Genomic DNA, 17,625 nt, shown 5'->3' with positions numbered 1-17,625 from the left:
GTTGGAAAGGTTCTGATTTCGATACATAATGCAATTCAAGTCTTCTTCTTCAGCCTTCGACACAACCGCCATAATCTCGCCAAAGACTCCATTCCCCTCTCTGGCAACAAATTTCATTCCCCACCTTGGCCACATACTCCATTCCCCTCCCTGTACAGACTCCATTCCTTTTCATGGCCACAGACTCCATTCCTCCCTTGGCCCACAACTCCATTCTCCTCCCTGGACACAGATTCCATTCCCCTCGCTGTCCCTAGACTACATTCCCATCCCTGGACAATGACTCTATTCCCCTCAATGGACACAGGTTATTGACAAACTCGCGGCTTCTTGTGCTGAATTATTGCTCACTCTGACTTGGACATGGCGTTATATATTAGTCTCATTCAGCGGTTTAACATCCCGGCAAAAGTCCAACACATTAATTCTTTCAGTCATGACCCAGCAACCACACATCACATCCACCGCTTCACTCACTCCCTGTCACAACACCCAAACATCCCATCCACTGGTACATTTAGTCCAGAGCCAACACCCACACGTTCCATCCATTGGTACATTCAGTCCTTGCCCCGACACCCACACGTCCCATATATTGGTTCTTTCAATACCTGCGCAAACACCACACGACCCATCCGCTGGTGTAATCAGTCCTGACCCAAACACCACACGACCCATCCGCTGGTGTAATCAGTCCTGACCCAAACACCACACGTCCCATCCGCTGGTGTAATCAGGCCTGACCCAAACACCACACGTCCCATCCGCTGGTGTAATCAGTCCTGACCCAAACACCACACGACCCATCCGCTGGTGTAATCAGTCCAGACCCAAACACCACACCTCCCATCCGCTGGTGTAATCAGTCCTGACCCAAACACCACACGACCCATCCGCTGGTGTAATCAGTCCTGACCCAAACACCACACGACCCATCCGCTGGTGTAATCAGTCCTGACCCAAAAACCACACGTCCCATTGAATAGTTCATTTAATCCTGACACATTTCACACATAATTCTTTGAGACAGCTGATGTTGCTCTCAATCTGAAATATAAATTCCCTGTTTATCTCTTTCTTGCAGTGAACTTAGTGACGATAATGATCCTGTCTCGAGGAAGGTGCGGTCTCTCCAAGTGTGTCAGCCGTTACCTGGTGGCAATGGCAGCGGCAGATCTACTGGTCGTTATCCTCGACCTGATATCCAGGCAGATTCCTATTCTTTATTCAACCGTGTTTGAGTTCATGTGGAAGATTAATGTTTGTAATATCCATGCCATCCTGCTTTACGCAGTCACAGACTGTTCCGTCTGGTTCACAGTTGCTTTTACCTTTGATCGATGTATAGCCATTTGTTGTCAGAAGCTCAAAACCAAATATTGCACCGAGAAAACGGCGACTGTGGCTATGGGAACAGAGACTGCGCTGTTCTGTGTAAAGAACACTTTCTGGTACTTTATGTATGGAGGTATGTATCAGATTTCCAACGGTCCCTGGTTTTGTTTTGTTACATGGGAAGTCTCTGAGTCACTATCATGGGCAGTAATTGAATTCCTTCATTATATTATAACACCGTTTATTCCATTTGTTCTGATCCTTTTGCTCAATACTTTAACTGTCAGACAGGTTTTAGTATCGAGCAGAGCCCGCAGGAGACTCCGGGCCCACAGCAGTGGGGAGAGTCCCAGTGACCCAGAGATGGAGAAGCGAAGGAAATCCATCATTTTACTGTTTATTATATCCGGCAATTTTATCCTGTTATGGGCAGTGTTTCTGTTATTTTCTGTGGTTACACGATTGTATTTGTTAAACGTTATTCGTGTATCTCTACCTGAATATGTACAGGGAATTGGATTTATGCTTCAGCTCCTGAGTTGCTGCACCAACACATGTATTTATGCCGTGACCCAGACGAAATTCAGAGAGGAGTTGAAGAATGTGGTGAAATATCCCTTTACTGTAATTGTTAAATGTATTAAATAATAAGAATCACACAATGATTTGGGCGTGTATTCTGCCCAATCCGCTCATCTCTGTTATACACACACAGTGAGGCCTGTTTACATCTTTAATCCGCGCGGATTCAGCGACTAACAAAAATGATAGAGGTGAGGAAGTCCACGGAGATCAGTCCCGCTGGACTCCTGCGGGTTTTATCCCCGCTAAGACGTCTGCTGCGGCCTGGGACGGATTTATAAAGCTCCCGACCGCCAGGCTCGTGTCGGATGTGTTTACCCAAAGGGAGCGGCACGGGGAAGGTGGCTCTGTTACTTTTCAGTCCACGGGCGGGCCGCTCAGTCCCCAGCACGCCCAGGAAAAGCTGGGGGCAAATGGCCTGGGACCAAACAACAGCCAGAGAGGGAAGGTTTCAAAGGCTCAAAGGTCAGTGCTTTCATTCTTTTGCAGGCTCCTTGTGTTTTTCTCCCAGTGGGGTTTAACCTGAGCAGCTCCAACGCCTGGTGATAGCGGCGTATCCTTGTTTCAGATAATCTACCTTTGGGATTAAAGGGTCTCCTGCAGACGGAGTATATCCCAGTGACATTCACCAATATAACGTTCATTTGTAAGTTTGCCTGAACAATGCGGTGATCTGCAGGATGAAGTGTTCCCCGCACACACTCGACACACATTAAACTCAGCTCCTCCTCACTCTGTGTAAAATCTCCGAGCTCAACATAGCCCATAATATGCAGTGTTCAGGGAGGGTGGTAACGAGCTTTTTTACTAGGTATTGCTGTACCTGTGAAGTAATACAGCGGTGAAACCCCCATGACACTGTGCCTGAGCATTGTGACATCACAGACCTGCCCTTCTGACCACGCCCTGGTCTGTGGTTGACCCAGAATCGCATTTCAGACATCCCTTCTCCCTCACCCATCACTTTACAAAGAGTTACTTAATGTCTGCAGCACAGAAATAGGCCATTCGGTGCTCGCGGCTGCAAACTGGTCTGAGGCGTTCCCCTGAGGTTTCCCTGGGGGTGCTGGGAGTTAGCAGCCCGTCTGCCTGTGGACTGCAAATTTACAGAGCGACCTTCCCCACCCCGACCCTTTCGGCCCAGCAGAGCATGCCAGAGCTTACTCGATCATCACATCCTGATCTTAAACAGAGTGCACAAAGAGAGTGGTAAACTTGGGAACGTAGAGAAAGGTGAGATTCAGTGGTAAGTCCCTGGTGAGTCTGGCTGAGTATTAGCTGTAAGAAGGGAAATTTAGTTTAACGTTTGAATTGAACATAGAACTTTAAAAACAGAAGTTAGCAGAAACTGCCTGTTAGTGGTAGTTACCTATCAGTCAGCTGTAAGTGTTAGTCTTAAATATGTGCTAATTACTGCGAGCAATGGGCATGGAGCTGAGACAGCACTTGTAACTTGTGTGTGGCTCCAAAGGTATAAAACTAAACACTAACTGCTGACTCACAGTGTGTTCTGCACAGTGATATTAAACGGAATTTGGTGAGAGTTTGAATGGGAACAGTGGTTGAAGGAGGTGTTGCTTTGGCCTCCAAAATACAGCAGGTAGATGAACGTTTGGTGAGTATTACCTTTTTTCTCGAAGCTTGGTCCACACTAAGACCTGGGAGCAATACAATACTTTATTAAATTAATAATTTAACTATAATTACTAATTAATTAATATCATTATAAATAACCATTGAATAAAAACTAAGTAATTAAATTAATTCAGTGTGTAAATAAGCAAATACATTGATAAAAAATAACTAAAGATGGCAGGGCAGGCAATGAGTCGAGACATTAATGTGTGTGAGTTTGTGGACATCAAATCTGTCCCACATTCCCACATCTGCAGGAAATGTCTCTGCTTTATTCTCTCTGGCTCAGGGTAATTGGGCTGGAGTGCGAGTTCGACACACTCTGAAAAACACAGGATAAGTAATTTAATCCAGAAAAGAGTCACATCCCACAGATAAACGCAGGTTCAGGAAAGTCCGTGTCTGATTGGGTGCCGTGTAGCGAGAACTGAGGAGAGGCTGAGAATGAGATACTGCTCCTGCCCAACGATAAGGATAAAGATTGCGTGGAGGACATCCACAATACATACCAAGGTACATGGCTCAGAAGGTTGTCCACAGGCAGAGATAGGAAGAAATATTAAACAATTACTTTGCATCAGTATTTATCAGGGAGTCAACACAGGTGGACATGACATTGGTTGATATTAGAAATGAAATAACTGCATTTAAAATAACCAGAGGGAAAATATTATATAAACTAATCAAACTGAAAATGGATAAAATGCCGGCTTCGGACAAATTACATCAAGGGAAGAGATAGCAGAGGCATTAATAAACATATTTAATACTTCGTTGGAATAAAGTGCAGTGCCGGAGGATTGGCAGATACCTAATGTAATACCTATTTTTAAGAAGGGAGGTAGAACGTGTCTGAGGAACTATAGTCCAGTCAACTTAACGTCGTTGGGAGGAAAAATAATGGATTCCCTACGAAAGGAGAAAGTGGAAGAACAACTAGAAACCAAAAATGAATAGTCAGCATGGATAAGAAAAGGGAAAGTCTTGAATTGACGAAATTCTTTGAATTTTTCGAAGAAGTAACAGATAGCGTAAACTAACGTAATGTAGTAGATGTAATTTATCTAGATTTCGAAAGGCCTTCGATAAGATACCCCATAATAGACTGAAAGGGCAGATCACAAATTGTAATTACAATTAATAATCATAATTGGGATGTTTAAAATGGAGTTAACAGATTTTTAAAATAGATCCCACAGCCTGTTTTTCAGACTGTGGGAAGCATGTGTGGGATGCCTTCCGCAGAGGGTCAGATGTTTCAATTCATAGACCAAAGGCCTTGGGAGCTGGGCACAGACACAGATAACATAGAATTTGAATTCTGTAATAAGATACAAGTTAAATAAAAGGAATCATAACAACACGTATCCTGAATTACTAACTAAAGTATATAGAGGCCAGATTGGAGGAAGCAACCTACCAGATAATCATGTATTAATCAATCAGCACATATTAATTGTAACTTGCGTAATTACGTAAGACGATAGTCTGAAACTGTATAAAATAAGATGTCTCTGGCAGTTTCTCTGAGCATTCGTTCAAGGGTAGCACACCTGCCAGCTTGTATCTCCGAGTGGTGGTTTGAAGTTAACTCTAACAACGTGGCGCAGTCAGCAGGATCTACTGGACGGGCAGATTGTCGTCAAAAAGCCAAACCAACCGAATAATGAGTAGGTAGAGAATTACCTTGAGAAATTCTCCTCGCAAAGTAACCAGAGATCCAACGAATCTGAGGTAGGGTCCATGCAGCCAGTAAATCCAGTTGAAGGGTGCGTCAGGACAATGTAAATAAATACTGTAAGTGTTGGTACAATAAGTACGTATACGGGATATCGGGGAAAAAGCCTCAGTATAAATAGTTCCGCATAAGTAAAGGCGGAAAAACAGCACTCGGTAAAAAGCCTTGGTTTAAAAAGTTCTGCTTAAGTAAAGATGGTAAAACAGGAACTGGGGAAAAAGCCCCAATGTATGAAATGGCAAAGGAATCTGCCAAGGCCCTTGGAGGGCTGATGTATAAACTACCAGAAGAGTTTCTGAGAGATAAATCTGAAAAGGTCATGAAGATGGTTAAGGCAGGATATGATGAATAGAAAGATACCCGAAGGTGAGATGGACAGAGAAAGTGACAAAAGACAACAGGATGTAAGTATAAAAATAGATATAGATGCCTGAAGGGAATGGACAGAGGAATTTGGCCCAAATTTGTATTCCCCACTAACAGTGTTATGATTAGGACCTGATGAGAATGAAGGATTGATTGGGGGCCAGAAGGCTCGCTTAGTAGATATTTTTCGGAAGTCCATAACAAAAACTGTTCGTGACTATCTTAAGTGAAGTATGGATACAAAAATAGAGCCGGCCAAACAATAAGCTTTGTTGAATGAAGAGAGATTTTTGTGAATGTCTGTCTTTGAATGAAAGTGCTTGTGTGATTTTTAACTTCGGAATATTTGAGGTGGGAATTAATGAATTTTTCAGGTGTCTGAAAGCCTGCTTCAGAAGTGGTAGAGCTCTCTGTTGTTATGGCCCCACCCACTTTTTCAGACAGAGTGAATTTGTTTTAACCCTTTGCAGTGTTGTCCTGTATGAGGGAAGTTTTAAGAAAGTGTGAACCTAGAATTGAATTACATTTTAATTTAGAAACGCAGGTGTGGATTTATTCAGATGATATGTTATGGAGCTAGGAAATGCACAAAGGATAGGTTTGTTGAGAAAAGATAATAAATGTGTGGTCCCGATGGTTTAAAAAAAATTTTTTTGACACGCTCAATTGTCAAAAGAAAACACGTATGCATTGATTACATTTTGTTGAAAGACAATACATTTAGTCTAGGAATGAAATAAAGAACGATGACGGGAAATTGTAATGCCTTAAAAAAAGAAGCCTGCGTGGGTGTCTCAAGGCTGTGGGCTGGGGAAATACGCCCCCATATTCCTTTGTGTAAAATCTTGATGCGAAAGCTTCTAGCTCAGTAAAAAGATTTTTAAATAAAATATTGGCAATACGATATTTGAATTGGGATTTTGAGATATTTCTGGTGATTCTCCTTGATAAACATTTTGGTTGTATTGGAAAATCTTGGGTTTGGAAGACTTTTAATAAAAGTAAACATATTGCGTCTGAAGCTGAAGCTTAAAAAGAATAAAATTATGAGATACTGTATCACAAAATTGAAGTTACAGCGCAAAAGATTAGAGTTTTTGATGTTCAGCTTCTAAAACAGAAGTCAGGCACATAATTAAAAAACAAGTACTTTGCATTCTGTGATCTGTGAATCACTATAAGCATAAATGATAAGTCCGATTAAAAAACAGTATTACCATATTTGACATTTCATAATCCAACAATGAATACAAATACTACAAAAGGGGAGCAGAAATTAGGATGGGAGCAGTGAAGAGTTAATTTTGTTGTGAAGATTTCAAGTACCACTCTTTAAGAAAATACACAACAAAATGAAATACATTTAACATAAAAATTTAAATCTGATCTCTTAAAAAAAAGAAATAAAACTATAATGTTTGGAAACAATGTAGAAATACCTTCAGGGATCAGGTCAAACTCCTGGGCAAGTGGGGAGCTATCTGCGAAAGTGTAAAAGGAATTTTGAAAAAAATTAAATGTTAAAACGGCAGGCTTTAGCAGTTTAGAACAAAGGAAAATATAAGTTGAACTTGTGACTTAAGATACAGTGGTTGAAGAACCATAGAAACTGAGATGTAAAGGCTTTGAAACTGGAACATGTGAGATAACAGAAAGCAGCTATCAAAGCCTCCGTGCTACACTCTGTTCTAGTTATGAAAAATACATTTGAGATAACGGAAAGCAGGATTTAAAGTAAATCCCAAAAAGGCACAAATCGGACAACCTGTGGTACAGTACCTGGGACACGAAATATCTCAACGAACTCGGACCATGTCCAATGGCAGGAAGGAGGACATTAGGATTATGCCCCGACCAAAACCAGTCTGAGGGGTTTGTAAGGTACTGGGGTTCTTTAGATATTGCAGGAATTTTGTGCCGAACCTCAGCAATTGCAGAACCAATACAATGGCTAGTGAAAGGAAAATCCGGTTGAAATGGAAATGGTAAGTGTCTAACTAAAACCTGGAATATCCAAGATGTGTTTTATCAACAGAATATAAACGTGATCATCACCGTCCTTCCGATTCTACAAGGACAAGCTACAAGGCCGCCCCGAGGGGGCCCAGAAGCATTTATCCACAGCGGAGTGTACAACAACTACGTAAAGCAGCCTCTGGGGGGCGGCATCTAAGTGTCTGGAGCGTTTGTCTTGAAGCCATAAGATAAGTGTGCAAAAAATGTTACCTGAATATTGTAAACCAGGGAAATTAACCTTGGGAAATTGCGTGGTAGTTAAACCTGGAACAGAAGTAATGTTGTTTTTTGACAATGTGCAGCATGAAATGTTACCTGTGAGCATAAATTAATCAGCCCTATACCTGCCAGAAAAAAATAGCCACAAGACTAAAGCTTTGTAAATAGGATTGCTAGACACAATCCTGAGAATAGCTAGTGACACATCAGGAGCAAGGGAGTAACACAAGAAGCTGAGACACAAAGAAGGAAGACAGAGGAGATTTACAGCGAATGACGTATTAACTTTACAGGGACATCTCTAGTAGATGCACCAGATATACAGGCGATTCAGGCAGGTGTAGATAGTTTGAGGGGAACAACGGAGTTACTAATCAGGAAACAGACCAGGATTGAGATACAATCTTCACAGTTAGGATCTAAAACATCCTAAAAAATGCTAGAGGGTGTATCCGTATTGGAAGGCCATGCACGAACAATTAACGAGCAAAATAAGCAGGAATTGAGAGGACGATGCCGAGGACAGGAAAAGAGACACATGTCATGCCTATGGGAGATGGATGATTGGTCAGGTGAGACACAATATGGATCAGATACAAACCGGGCGAGTTACAGGTTCAATAAATAGTACCCAGTTGAAAGAAATGGCACAACACACTGGGCCATTAGATGCATGCACCCTGAAACACAGAAACATAGAAACATAGAAAAAGGTTGCAGGAATAGGCCATTCGCCCCTTCGAGCCTGCACCAACATTCAATAAGATCATGGGTGATCATTCACCTCAGTACCCCTTTCCTGCTTTCGCTCCACACCCCTTGATCCCTTTACCTTAAGGGCTATATCCAACTCCCTCTTGAATATATCTGATGAACTGGCATCGACAACATTCTGCGGAAGAGAATTCGACAGGTTAACAACTCTCTGAGTGAAGAAGTTTCTCCTCATCTCGGTCCTAAATGTCTTATCCCTTGTCCTCAGACTGTGACCACTGGTTCTGGACTTCCGCAACATCGGGAACATTCTTCGTGCATCTAACCTGCCCAGTCCCGTCAGAATGTTTCTGAGGTCCCCTCTCATTCTTCTAAACTCCAGTGAATACAGGCCCAGTCGATCCTATCTCTCCTCATATGTCCTCCCATCCCGGAAATCAGTCTGGTGAACCTTCGCTGTACTCCCTCAATAGCAAGAACGTCCTTCCTCAGATTAGAACAAAACTGAACACAGTATTCCAGGTGAGGCCTCACCAAGACCCTGTACAGCTGCAGCAAGACCGCCCTGCTGCTATATTCAACTCCCCAAGATATGGGGCCAACATGCTATTTGCCTTCTTTCTGTCTGCTGCACCTGCATGCCAACCTTCAATGACTGATGTACCATGACACCCGGATCTCGTTGCACTTCCCCTTTGCCTAATCAGCCGCCATTCAGATAATATTCTGCCTTCGTGTTTTTGCCACCAAAGTGCATAACCTCACATTTATCGTTATTACACGACATCTGCCACGCAATTGCCCACTCACCTGACCTATCCAAGTCACCCTGCAGCCTCTTAGCATCCTCCTCACATTTCACACCGCCATCCAGCATAATGTCACCTGCACAATTAGAGATATTATACACAATTCCTTCATCTAAGTCATTGATGTATATTGTAAATTGCTGGGGTCCCAGCAATGAGCCCTGCGGCACCCAACTAGTCACTGCCTGCCATTGTGAAAAGGACCCGTTTATCCCCACTCTGGTCAACCAGTTCTCTATCCACATCAATACATTACCTCCAATGCCATGTGCTTTAATTTTGCACACCAACCTCTTGTGTGGGACCTTGTCAAAAGTCTTTTGAAAGTCCCACTACACCACATCCATTGGTTCTCCCTTGACCGCTCTACTAGTTACATCCTCACAAAATTCTCAAAGATTCGTCAAGCATGATTTCACTTTCATAAATCCATGCTGATTTGGACCAATCCTGTTAGTGCTTTCCAAATGTGCTACTATTTTATCTTTAATAATTGATTCCAATATTTTCCCCACCACTGATGTCAGGCTAACTGGTCTGTAATTACCTGTTTTCTCTCTCCCTCATTTTTCAAAATGTGGTGTTACATTCGCTACCCTCCAGTCCATACGGACTGATCCAGACTCGATGGACTGTTGGAAAATGATCACCAATGCATCCATTATTTCTAGGGCCACTTCCTTAAGTATTCTGGGATGCAGACCATCAGGCCCCGGGGATTTATCGGCCTTTAGTCCCATCCATTTTCCGAACATAATTTCCGACAAATAAGGATTTCCTTCAGTTCCTCCTTCTCAATAGCCCCTCGGTCACGTACTATTTCCAGAAGGTTATGCGTGACTTCCTTCGTGAATGCAGAGCCAAAGTATTTGTTCAACTGGTCTACCATTTCTTTGTTCCCCATTATAAGTTCATCTGAATCTGACTGCAAGGGACCTACGTTTCCATTCACTAATCTTTTTCTCTTCACATATCTATGGAAGTTTTTATGTTCCCAGCAAGCTTCCTCTCATACTCTATTTTCCCCTTCCGAATTAAACCCTTTGTCCTCCTCTGCTGAATTCTAAATTTCTCCCCGTCCTCGGGTTGATGCTTTTTCTGACCAGTTTATATGCCTCTTCCTTGGATTTAACGCTATTCTTACTTTCCCTTGTTAGTCACGGTTGAGCCACCTTTCCCATTTTATTTTTTACTCCAGACAGGGATGTCCAATTGTTGAAGTTCATCCATGTGATATTTAAATGTTTTCCATTGCCTATCTGCCGTCAACCCTTTAAGTATTATTTCCCAGTCTATTCAAGCCAATTCATGTCTCATACCTTCGAAGTTACCTTTCCTTAAGTTCAGGACCCCAGTCTCAGAATTAATTGTTTCACTCTCCACCTTAATAAAGAATTCAACCTAATTGTGGTTACTCTTCCCCAAGGGGCCTCGCACAACAAGATTACTAATTAGTCTTTTCTCATTACACATCAACCAGTCTAGGATGGCCAGCCCTCTAGATGGTTCCTCGACATATTGGTCAAGTAAACCATCCCGAATACATTCCAGCAAATCCTCCTCCACCGTATTGCTACCAGTTTGGTTCGCCCAATCTATATGTAGATTAAAGTCTCCCATGATAACTTCTGTACCTATGTTGCACACATCCCGACTTTCTTGTTTGATGCTGTCCCCAAACTCACTACGATTGTTTGGTGATACACAACTCCCACTAGCGTTTTCTTCCCTTTGATATTCCGCAGCTCCACCCACACAGAATCCACGCGAATGTCCTTCCTTACTATTGCGCTAATTTCCTCTTCAACCAGCAATGCCACCCCACCTCCTTTTCCTTTCTGTCTATCCTTCCTGAATGGTGAATCTCCCTGGATGTTGCGTTCCCAGCCTTCGTCACCCAGGAGCCATTTCTCCGTGATGCCAATTACATCATATTCATTAATTGCTGTCTGTGCAGTTAATTTGTCCACCTTATTACGAATACTCCTTGCATTGAGGCACAGTGCCTTCAGGTTTGTTACCTTAACACACCTTGTCCCTTTAGAATTTGGCTGCAATGTGGCCCTTTTTGATTTTTGCCTTGGGGTTTTCTGCCCTCCACCTTTATTTTTCAGCCCCCATTTTACTTCCCTCTGTCTCACGGCATAGTTTCCCATCCCACTGCCATATTAGTTTAGCCCCTCCCCAACAACACGAGCAAACTCTCCCCTGTGGATATTGGTTCTGCACAGGTACAAAGCGTCCGGTTTGCACTGGTCCCAGCTCCCCCAGAAACGGTTCCAATGTCCCAGGAAATTGAAGCCCTCCCTTCTGCACCACACATTCATCTGAGCTATCCTGCGATTCCTACTCTGACTAGCAGTTGGCAGTGGTAGCTATCCTGAGATTGCTACCTGTTAGCGTTAGTGTTTTCTCTGAAGAATCACTCAACACTCAGAGTCGGTTCCAATGCCTGTCGGCCTTTAATAACGCTCAGCGGGGAGGAAACACACAGGACCGTATCCAGGTTTCTCTCCACAGAACAAAGGTTTACATGTACCTTTATATGTTTCACAACAGTTACAAAACAGTTTACTACAGTTACACAGCCCATCACAGCTGGACACAAGCCAATCACAACGATTATAGATTACATATAGGTTCTTTTAACCCAGTAGAATTCTCCTAGTATCCAGGGAACCATATGTTCGGTTATTGTCAGCTTGGGCTGATCGATGACTTTATAGGTTCTCTCCCTAGTTCTTTCATCTGGGAGAAATAATTGGTTTATAGCCTTGTTTACAGCAAATGGTTTCCCTCTTATCTTTCTTCCTGGGGAATTAATTGGTTTATGACCTTGTTCACAGGAGATGGTTTCCTTCTTATCTCTGTCTTCCCAGGCATTCCTACAGTGGGCCTCACAGGGTTATTGCTCGGTCAGTGAACGTTCAACAGTTCACAGCTTGACTACCTGATTTCCCATCATGCCTGGGCAGCCATTTTATGTGTGTGTCCATTTAAGCTTATGTGAGTTTTAAATATCCAGCAGGTGCCTAATGCCTAGTATTCTGGTATATTCTAAAGGTGCCTACCTCCTACAAAAACCCCCCCTTTCGGTAAAGGGACTAGTCCTAGTCCCCTTTTAACCGACCATTCGACCTTTATTAGATTTTGTGCACGGCCCGGTACTCCCTGCCTCAACGTGCTGGCCAGTCACGCGGTTTCAGGAGTCCCGGTTGCTTAAATCGAATTGATAAAGGCCAAATCCTCCTGCCCCCTTATAAAACAGGCTTGTTTAGTATCCGGGGAACGATGATTTGTCCGTCTTCGTTGTGCGTGGTGTCTGCATGCCTGGCAGGCCATTACGCCCCATGTTATTGCTGAGATCAATTGTATCCCGACCAGTATATGTGAAATTATTCGAATCCATGGGTGGATGTTCAAATTTATTCCCCAGTCCCAGACCTTTCTCCACCAACTCTGACTTTGTAAGTCTACCTCGGTATCCTCTTCCAGTACTTTGATTTTAGTTTGTAGTTGGTGGTATGGCTTTACGGATTGACCCACTCTGAGCCTTAATTCTCGTAATACTTCGGTTAAATGTGGGATAAGGACCTGATCTGGTTCATCATAAGCCTGTAAATGATCATGGAGCTGATCGGTTACCTCAATAACTTCGGACTTCCTGCGCCTAACCTGGGTGATATGCGCTTGCCCGATCGCGACAGGTCGTAGTGGTGTAAAGCAAAAGTTTGGCTGTGGTATAGGGCACTGCAGGTCATTATACTGGAATGAACGCTCAGTAGTAGAGACGCAGTATCTTCCCTTCCCTCCGTAGCCTGCCCTCGCGAAGTGCATGTGTGCGGGCACTATTTCTAGTACACACCCGTCGGTTCGGTTAAACCCGCACTCGTCTCGCTCCCCTCTGCCCACTGGGTGAGGGCATACTGTGATTTCCCCCTTTTGCTTGCAATCTGCTAGGGAAATCCCGGTAAGTATGTTGTTTCGACGAACGGCAGAGGTGGTGGTACGGAGACATTTTCCCGTATTATTCCGATATTCTCTCGTTGGTATAGGGGGAACGGCCCTGAGTCCGGCGTGGCTATAGGGATCATCAGGACTATCCCTATCCCGGTAGTCCTACCCATCTGGCAATCTGGAATTGCTGGGTATACTCTGGTCAGTCCCTTCAGAGTACAATTATCCAGTGTCCCCCTGAGCTAAATGTGAACTGTCTATCCAATCGGGTACTTCCCCGCGTTGGATCTGGTCGAGATTGTGGCGGATCTGTCCCACCATCCATAAACCATAAGCGTGACAGAGTTGCCCCTGTCTTTGCTTTCCCTGTATCTTCCTGTTCTCTATCAATGAGGTGATTGATGGTTCTGGCGTGAGCTTCCAGGACTGAGATGCCATCCAGCTGGATTTTGGCACCTCCTTTCCTAGGTTGGCTTGGTCTTCCTGGTTTTGCTCCACCCTCTCCAATAACACCTTCATCACCCCTCTAAGCTGTTCCACCCTCTCATTTAATCCTTGTATTTCCCTCTTCATCCTGGGGGCTAACCCCTGTCCCCGGAACCTACTGGCACCCATTGCATCGGCAGCCTGCTGCATTACAACTTTACTTAATACATTGTACATCTTCCTTGACTGTTCTGTACAGTATTCCGAGATCTGGATGCCTGAAATATTGATCAGAACAGGCACAATTTCATGTTTAACATTATCATACAACAGTTCCCCCTCATTGTACATTACAATCCCATTCTCTGGTCCCTTCGTAGTTGTGGGACAAGGCAGTTCCTCGGGCAATGTAGTGATTCTTATGGGGCGCGGTGTTGGATGGGGTGAGAAACATACAGACAATGATATTGCAGCCGCCCCCGCCTCCTCGTAATACCCACACAGTCCCATTCCCTTCTTGCGGATGACTGATTGCTGGGATTGTCCCGGAGGCGCGCAAATTATGCCGAAAGTACATTCATCAGGCCCTTTGACATCCCTCCGTTTAATGCATCTGCTCCTTATACCCGTGGAGCACTGTACACATACTCTTATTCTTATTAGGATTCTTATTAGGATTCACTTGTAACCATGCATTAAAATAAGTCCTGTCCTTGCTCCAGTCCTTGGCTGCTGGGATGCACATTCCGTCCGTTAAATTAAACAAGACTCCATAGTTCATGTAGTTGTTTATTTCCAGCATGCTCTGCTGTCCGTCGGTGTTGCCCAGGGTACGTGCATGTTGCAGGGCTATCCATATTACGAGTAGCGCCTTTCCTATTCCCATTCCGGTAAGTATTATCTGTAATTTTAAACAGACGGCCTGGTCGTCACCAGGGGTTAAGTTTTTTGCTCTACGAGTGTACCTGTCACCCTGCAAAATCAGAAGCACAAGGTTATAATCGAACCATTTCGAGCTGAATCTGTAAGGCGTGCGCCCGTGTCTTTACTCACTTAAATATTACCCAAACTCCTATGACCAAGGCCAAAGCTATTCCTCCAAACATCGCTGTCTGCTTTAGCGTTAGGTTGGGTTTGTGGACTACACCTTCCCACCGTGGGGTACATTGGCTCTATTGCCAGAGGTGATGGTGCTATGGCTGCGCACTGCACTATCCGTCTGGTCCCGTTATCTCTTCCAGCCTGTTTATCTTAGCTTTTAACTCTTCAATTTGTTTTATTGAGTATCTATTTCTTTATTGTATCAGGCAAGTATTATTACATAAGCTAGTTCTGTTTTTATTTTTGTTTCTCTGTTAGGTGAGTCTTTTTTTTTATTAAGAAATCCAAATTAATAATGATCAGTATAAAACGGCTGTCAATGGAAAGGGTTAACTCCTTTCCATGTTTGTAGAAGACCTGATGTCATTACGTGACTTCACGTAATCATCTGAAAAAAAGTCTTTGTGCCTTCAAAACTGGCTTCGAAATTAGGAATCCGTTAAAAACAGCATAAATCATTCGAGTAAACTCCAATGTTTTCTTAACTTCTAATTCAAGTACTTGCCAAATAATTTTTTTTTAATTGTTTTAAAACAAGACCACACATACAATAGCAATTTTGTTTACTGAAATTCAATTCTGTTTTTTTTTATTTCTCTCTTTCTCCTCGTTATCTTCAAAACCCTCCTGCTTGTTTAAACTGTTCGGGACATTTTTGATAAACACTGTCCATTTTGGAAATCTTTTCAAACTGCATTGAAACTTTTTCATAATTTAAAATTCGAATCCATGTAGAGTGTTTTTTACTTATTCCAATTTTTTTTCCTTCTAATTAAACCAATATCTTTTTCACAGCAAACATCAACTAGTATTTAGTAAGTTATGTCTTTTTCCATTTAGTCCGTTACATCTTTTTTTTTTTATTTCTTCAAATTAGGTTTTGTTTTTTACACGGAGGGTTCGTAACTCCATAAAGTTGTTAATTCAATTCTGTTTTTTTTATTTAAAATCATTTGTTTACTTTCAAAGTGGCGTCTTTATCTTTTTCTTTTTCTCCATAACTGGAATGGAGTCCAGCTTTGAGAGTTTGAGTGCTGCCTTTCGTTATCTCAAAATGCTCCAGTTTCAAAGTCGTTACTAAAGCTTGCTGTTTTTTTAACATTTTCCAAAAGTTCCTTTTACACCTTCGCAGATAGCTCGCCACTTGCCCAGGAGTTTGACCTGATCAGATTTAATTTAATCTTTTTCTTTTTTTTTTTAAATCCACCTCAGTATTTCCTGTGCCTTCTCTGAATATCTCAAAATCCCAATTCAAACTTTGTAATTTCAATCTTTATTTAAAAGTTTTTTTTAGAAGCTCTTTTTTTTTAAAGCATTCTTTATCTCATTCCTAGACTAAATTTATGTCTTTCAACCCAATCAATCATTGCATGTTTTCTTTCGGCAAGTAAGTGAGCATGTCAAATAAATATTTTGCTCAACAAACCTATTCTTTATTTGTTTATTTTCCTAGCTCCGTAACTTATCATCCGAATAAATCCACACCTGCGTTTCGAACTTAAATTTCTTAAAACTTCCCACATACAGGACAACATTACAAAGGGTTAAAAAAAGACTTTCACTCTGTTTCTAAAATAAACAGACACTTGCATTCCTCTTCCAACCAGGCTTTCGGAACATGAAAACATAAAAAATTCATTCTGCAGTCAAAAATCACACAGACACTTCTCACTCAACGATCAGACATTTACAACAGTCTCTCTTCTTGTTTTGGCCGGCTCTATTTTTGGATCAATGACCTTTCAGGGAATTCGTAGATTTATCTAAATTATTCCTCACATAACTAATTCCTGAGGATTCCACCCTGCTTTAATCATTTTTTCAATTAGCTTCTTTTGTTTTTCCGCCAGGTGGCGGGTAAGCGACCCTTCTGGTCCCCACTCGAATTTACTTGTTTTCATGGCCATTCCTGGGTAGGACTAGTACCGTTAGGAATCTATTCTCAGAGGTCCGCTTTCTTTCTAGCGCGACTTGTAGTAAACTGTCTCTTGGCTACTGTCAGGTCACAAGTTCTGCTGTTACACAAACTTATACAATTCTTAAAAACGCGTTTAAGCAATTCCCGCAGTGCTCTACGTATCCTTAACGACTACCTACCACCGCTCAGCCTGTTGGTCCGACCCTGTTCACAGGTTTGGATTCCGTTAGCCGCTGTACACCGCTTGGTTCTACCCCGGGGTATTTCAAATTACACTACTGGGTCCGGAAGATGTCTCTCGGTATCACGATCCCACGGTCTAAGTGTGTTCCCTACGCCTACTTGGTTCCTGGCCGTCACGTGGGACAAAAGTCCTCTTAATTCAGGCTCAGGCTAGGCGTTTGAGATATTAGACCGTCTCCTCATGTCGATCAACCAGCTTCCACCTTCCGCACCCTTTATACTTAAAAATTGTTTTTTATACTCACCCGGGTTTTTTCCAAGTGCGTCCAGCGACTCCGGGAAATCCTGCCGACTACGCCATTGTTAGCGTTAGTGCTTTCTCTGAAGAATCACTCAACACTCAGAGTCGGTTCCAATGCCTGGCGGCCTTTAATAACGCTCAGCGGGGAGGAAACACACAGGACCGTATCCAGGTTTCTCTCCACAGAACAAAGGGTTACATGTACCTTTATATGTTTCACAACAGTTACAAAACAGTTTACTACAGTTACACAGCCCATCACGGCTGGACACAAGCCAATCACAACGATTATAGATTACAGAAAGGTTATTTTAACCCAATAGAA

The sequence above is a fragment of the Pristiophorus japonicus genome, chromosome 23 (genome assembly GCF_044704955.1).
Source record: "Pristiophorus japonicus isolate sPriJap1 chromosome 23, sPriJap1.hap1, whole genome shotgun sequence".
NCBI classification, from domain to species: domain Eukaryota; kingdom Metazoa; phylum Chordata; class Chondrichthyes; family Pristiophoridae; genus Pristiophorus; species Pristiophorus japonicus.
Note: the sequence above shows the minus strand (reverse complement) of the source record.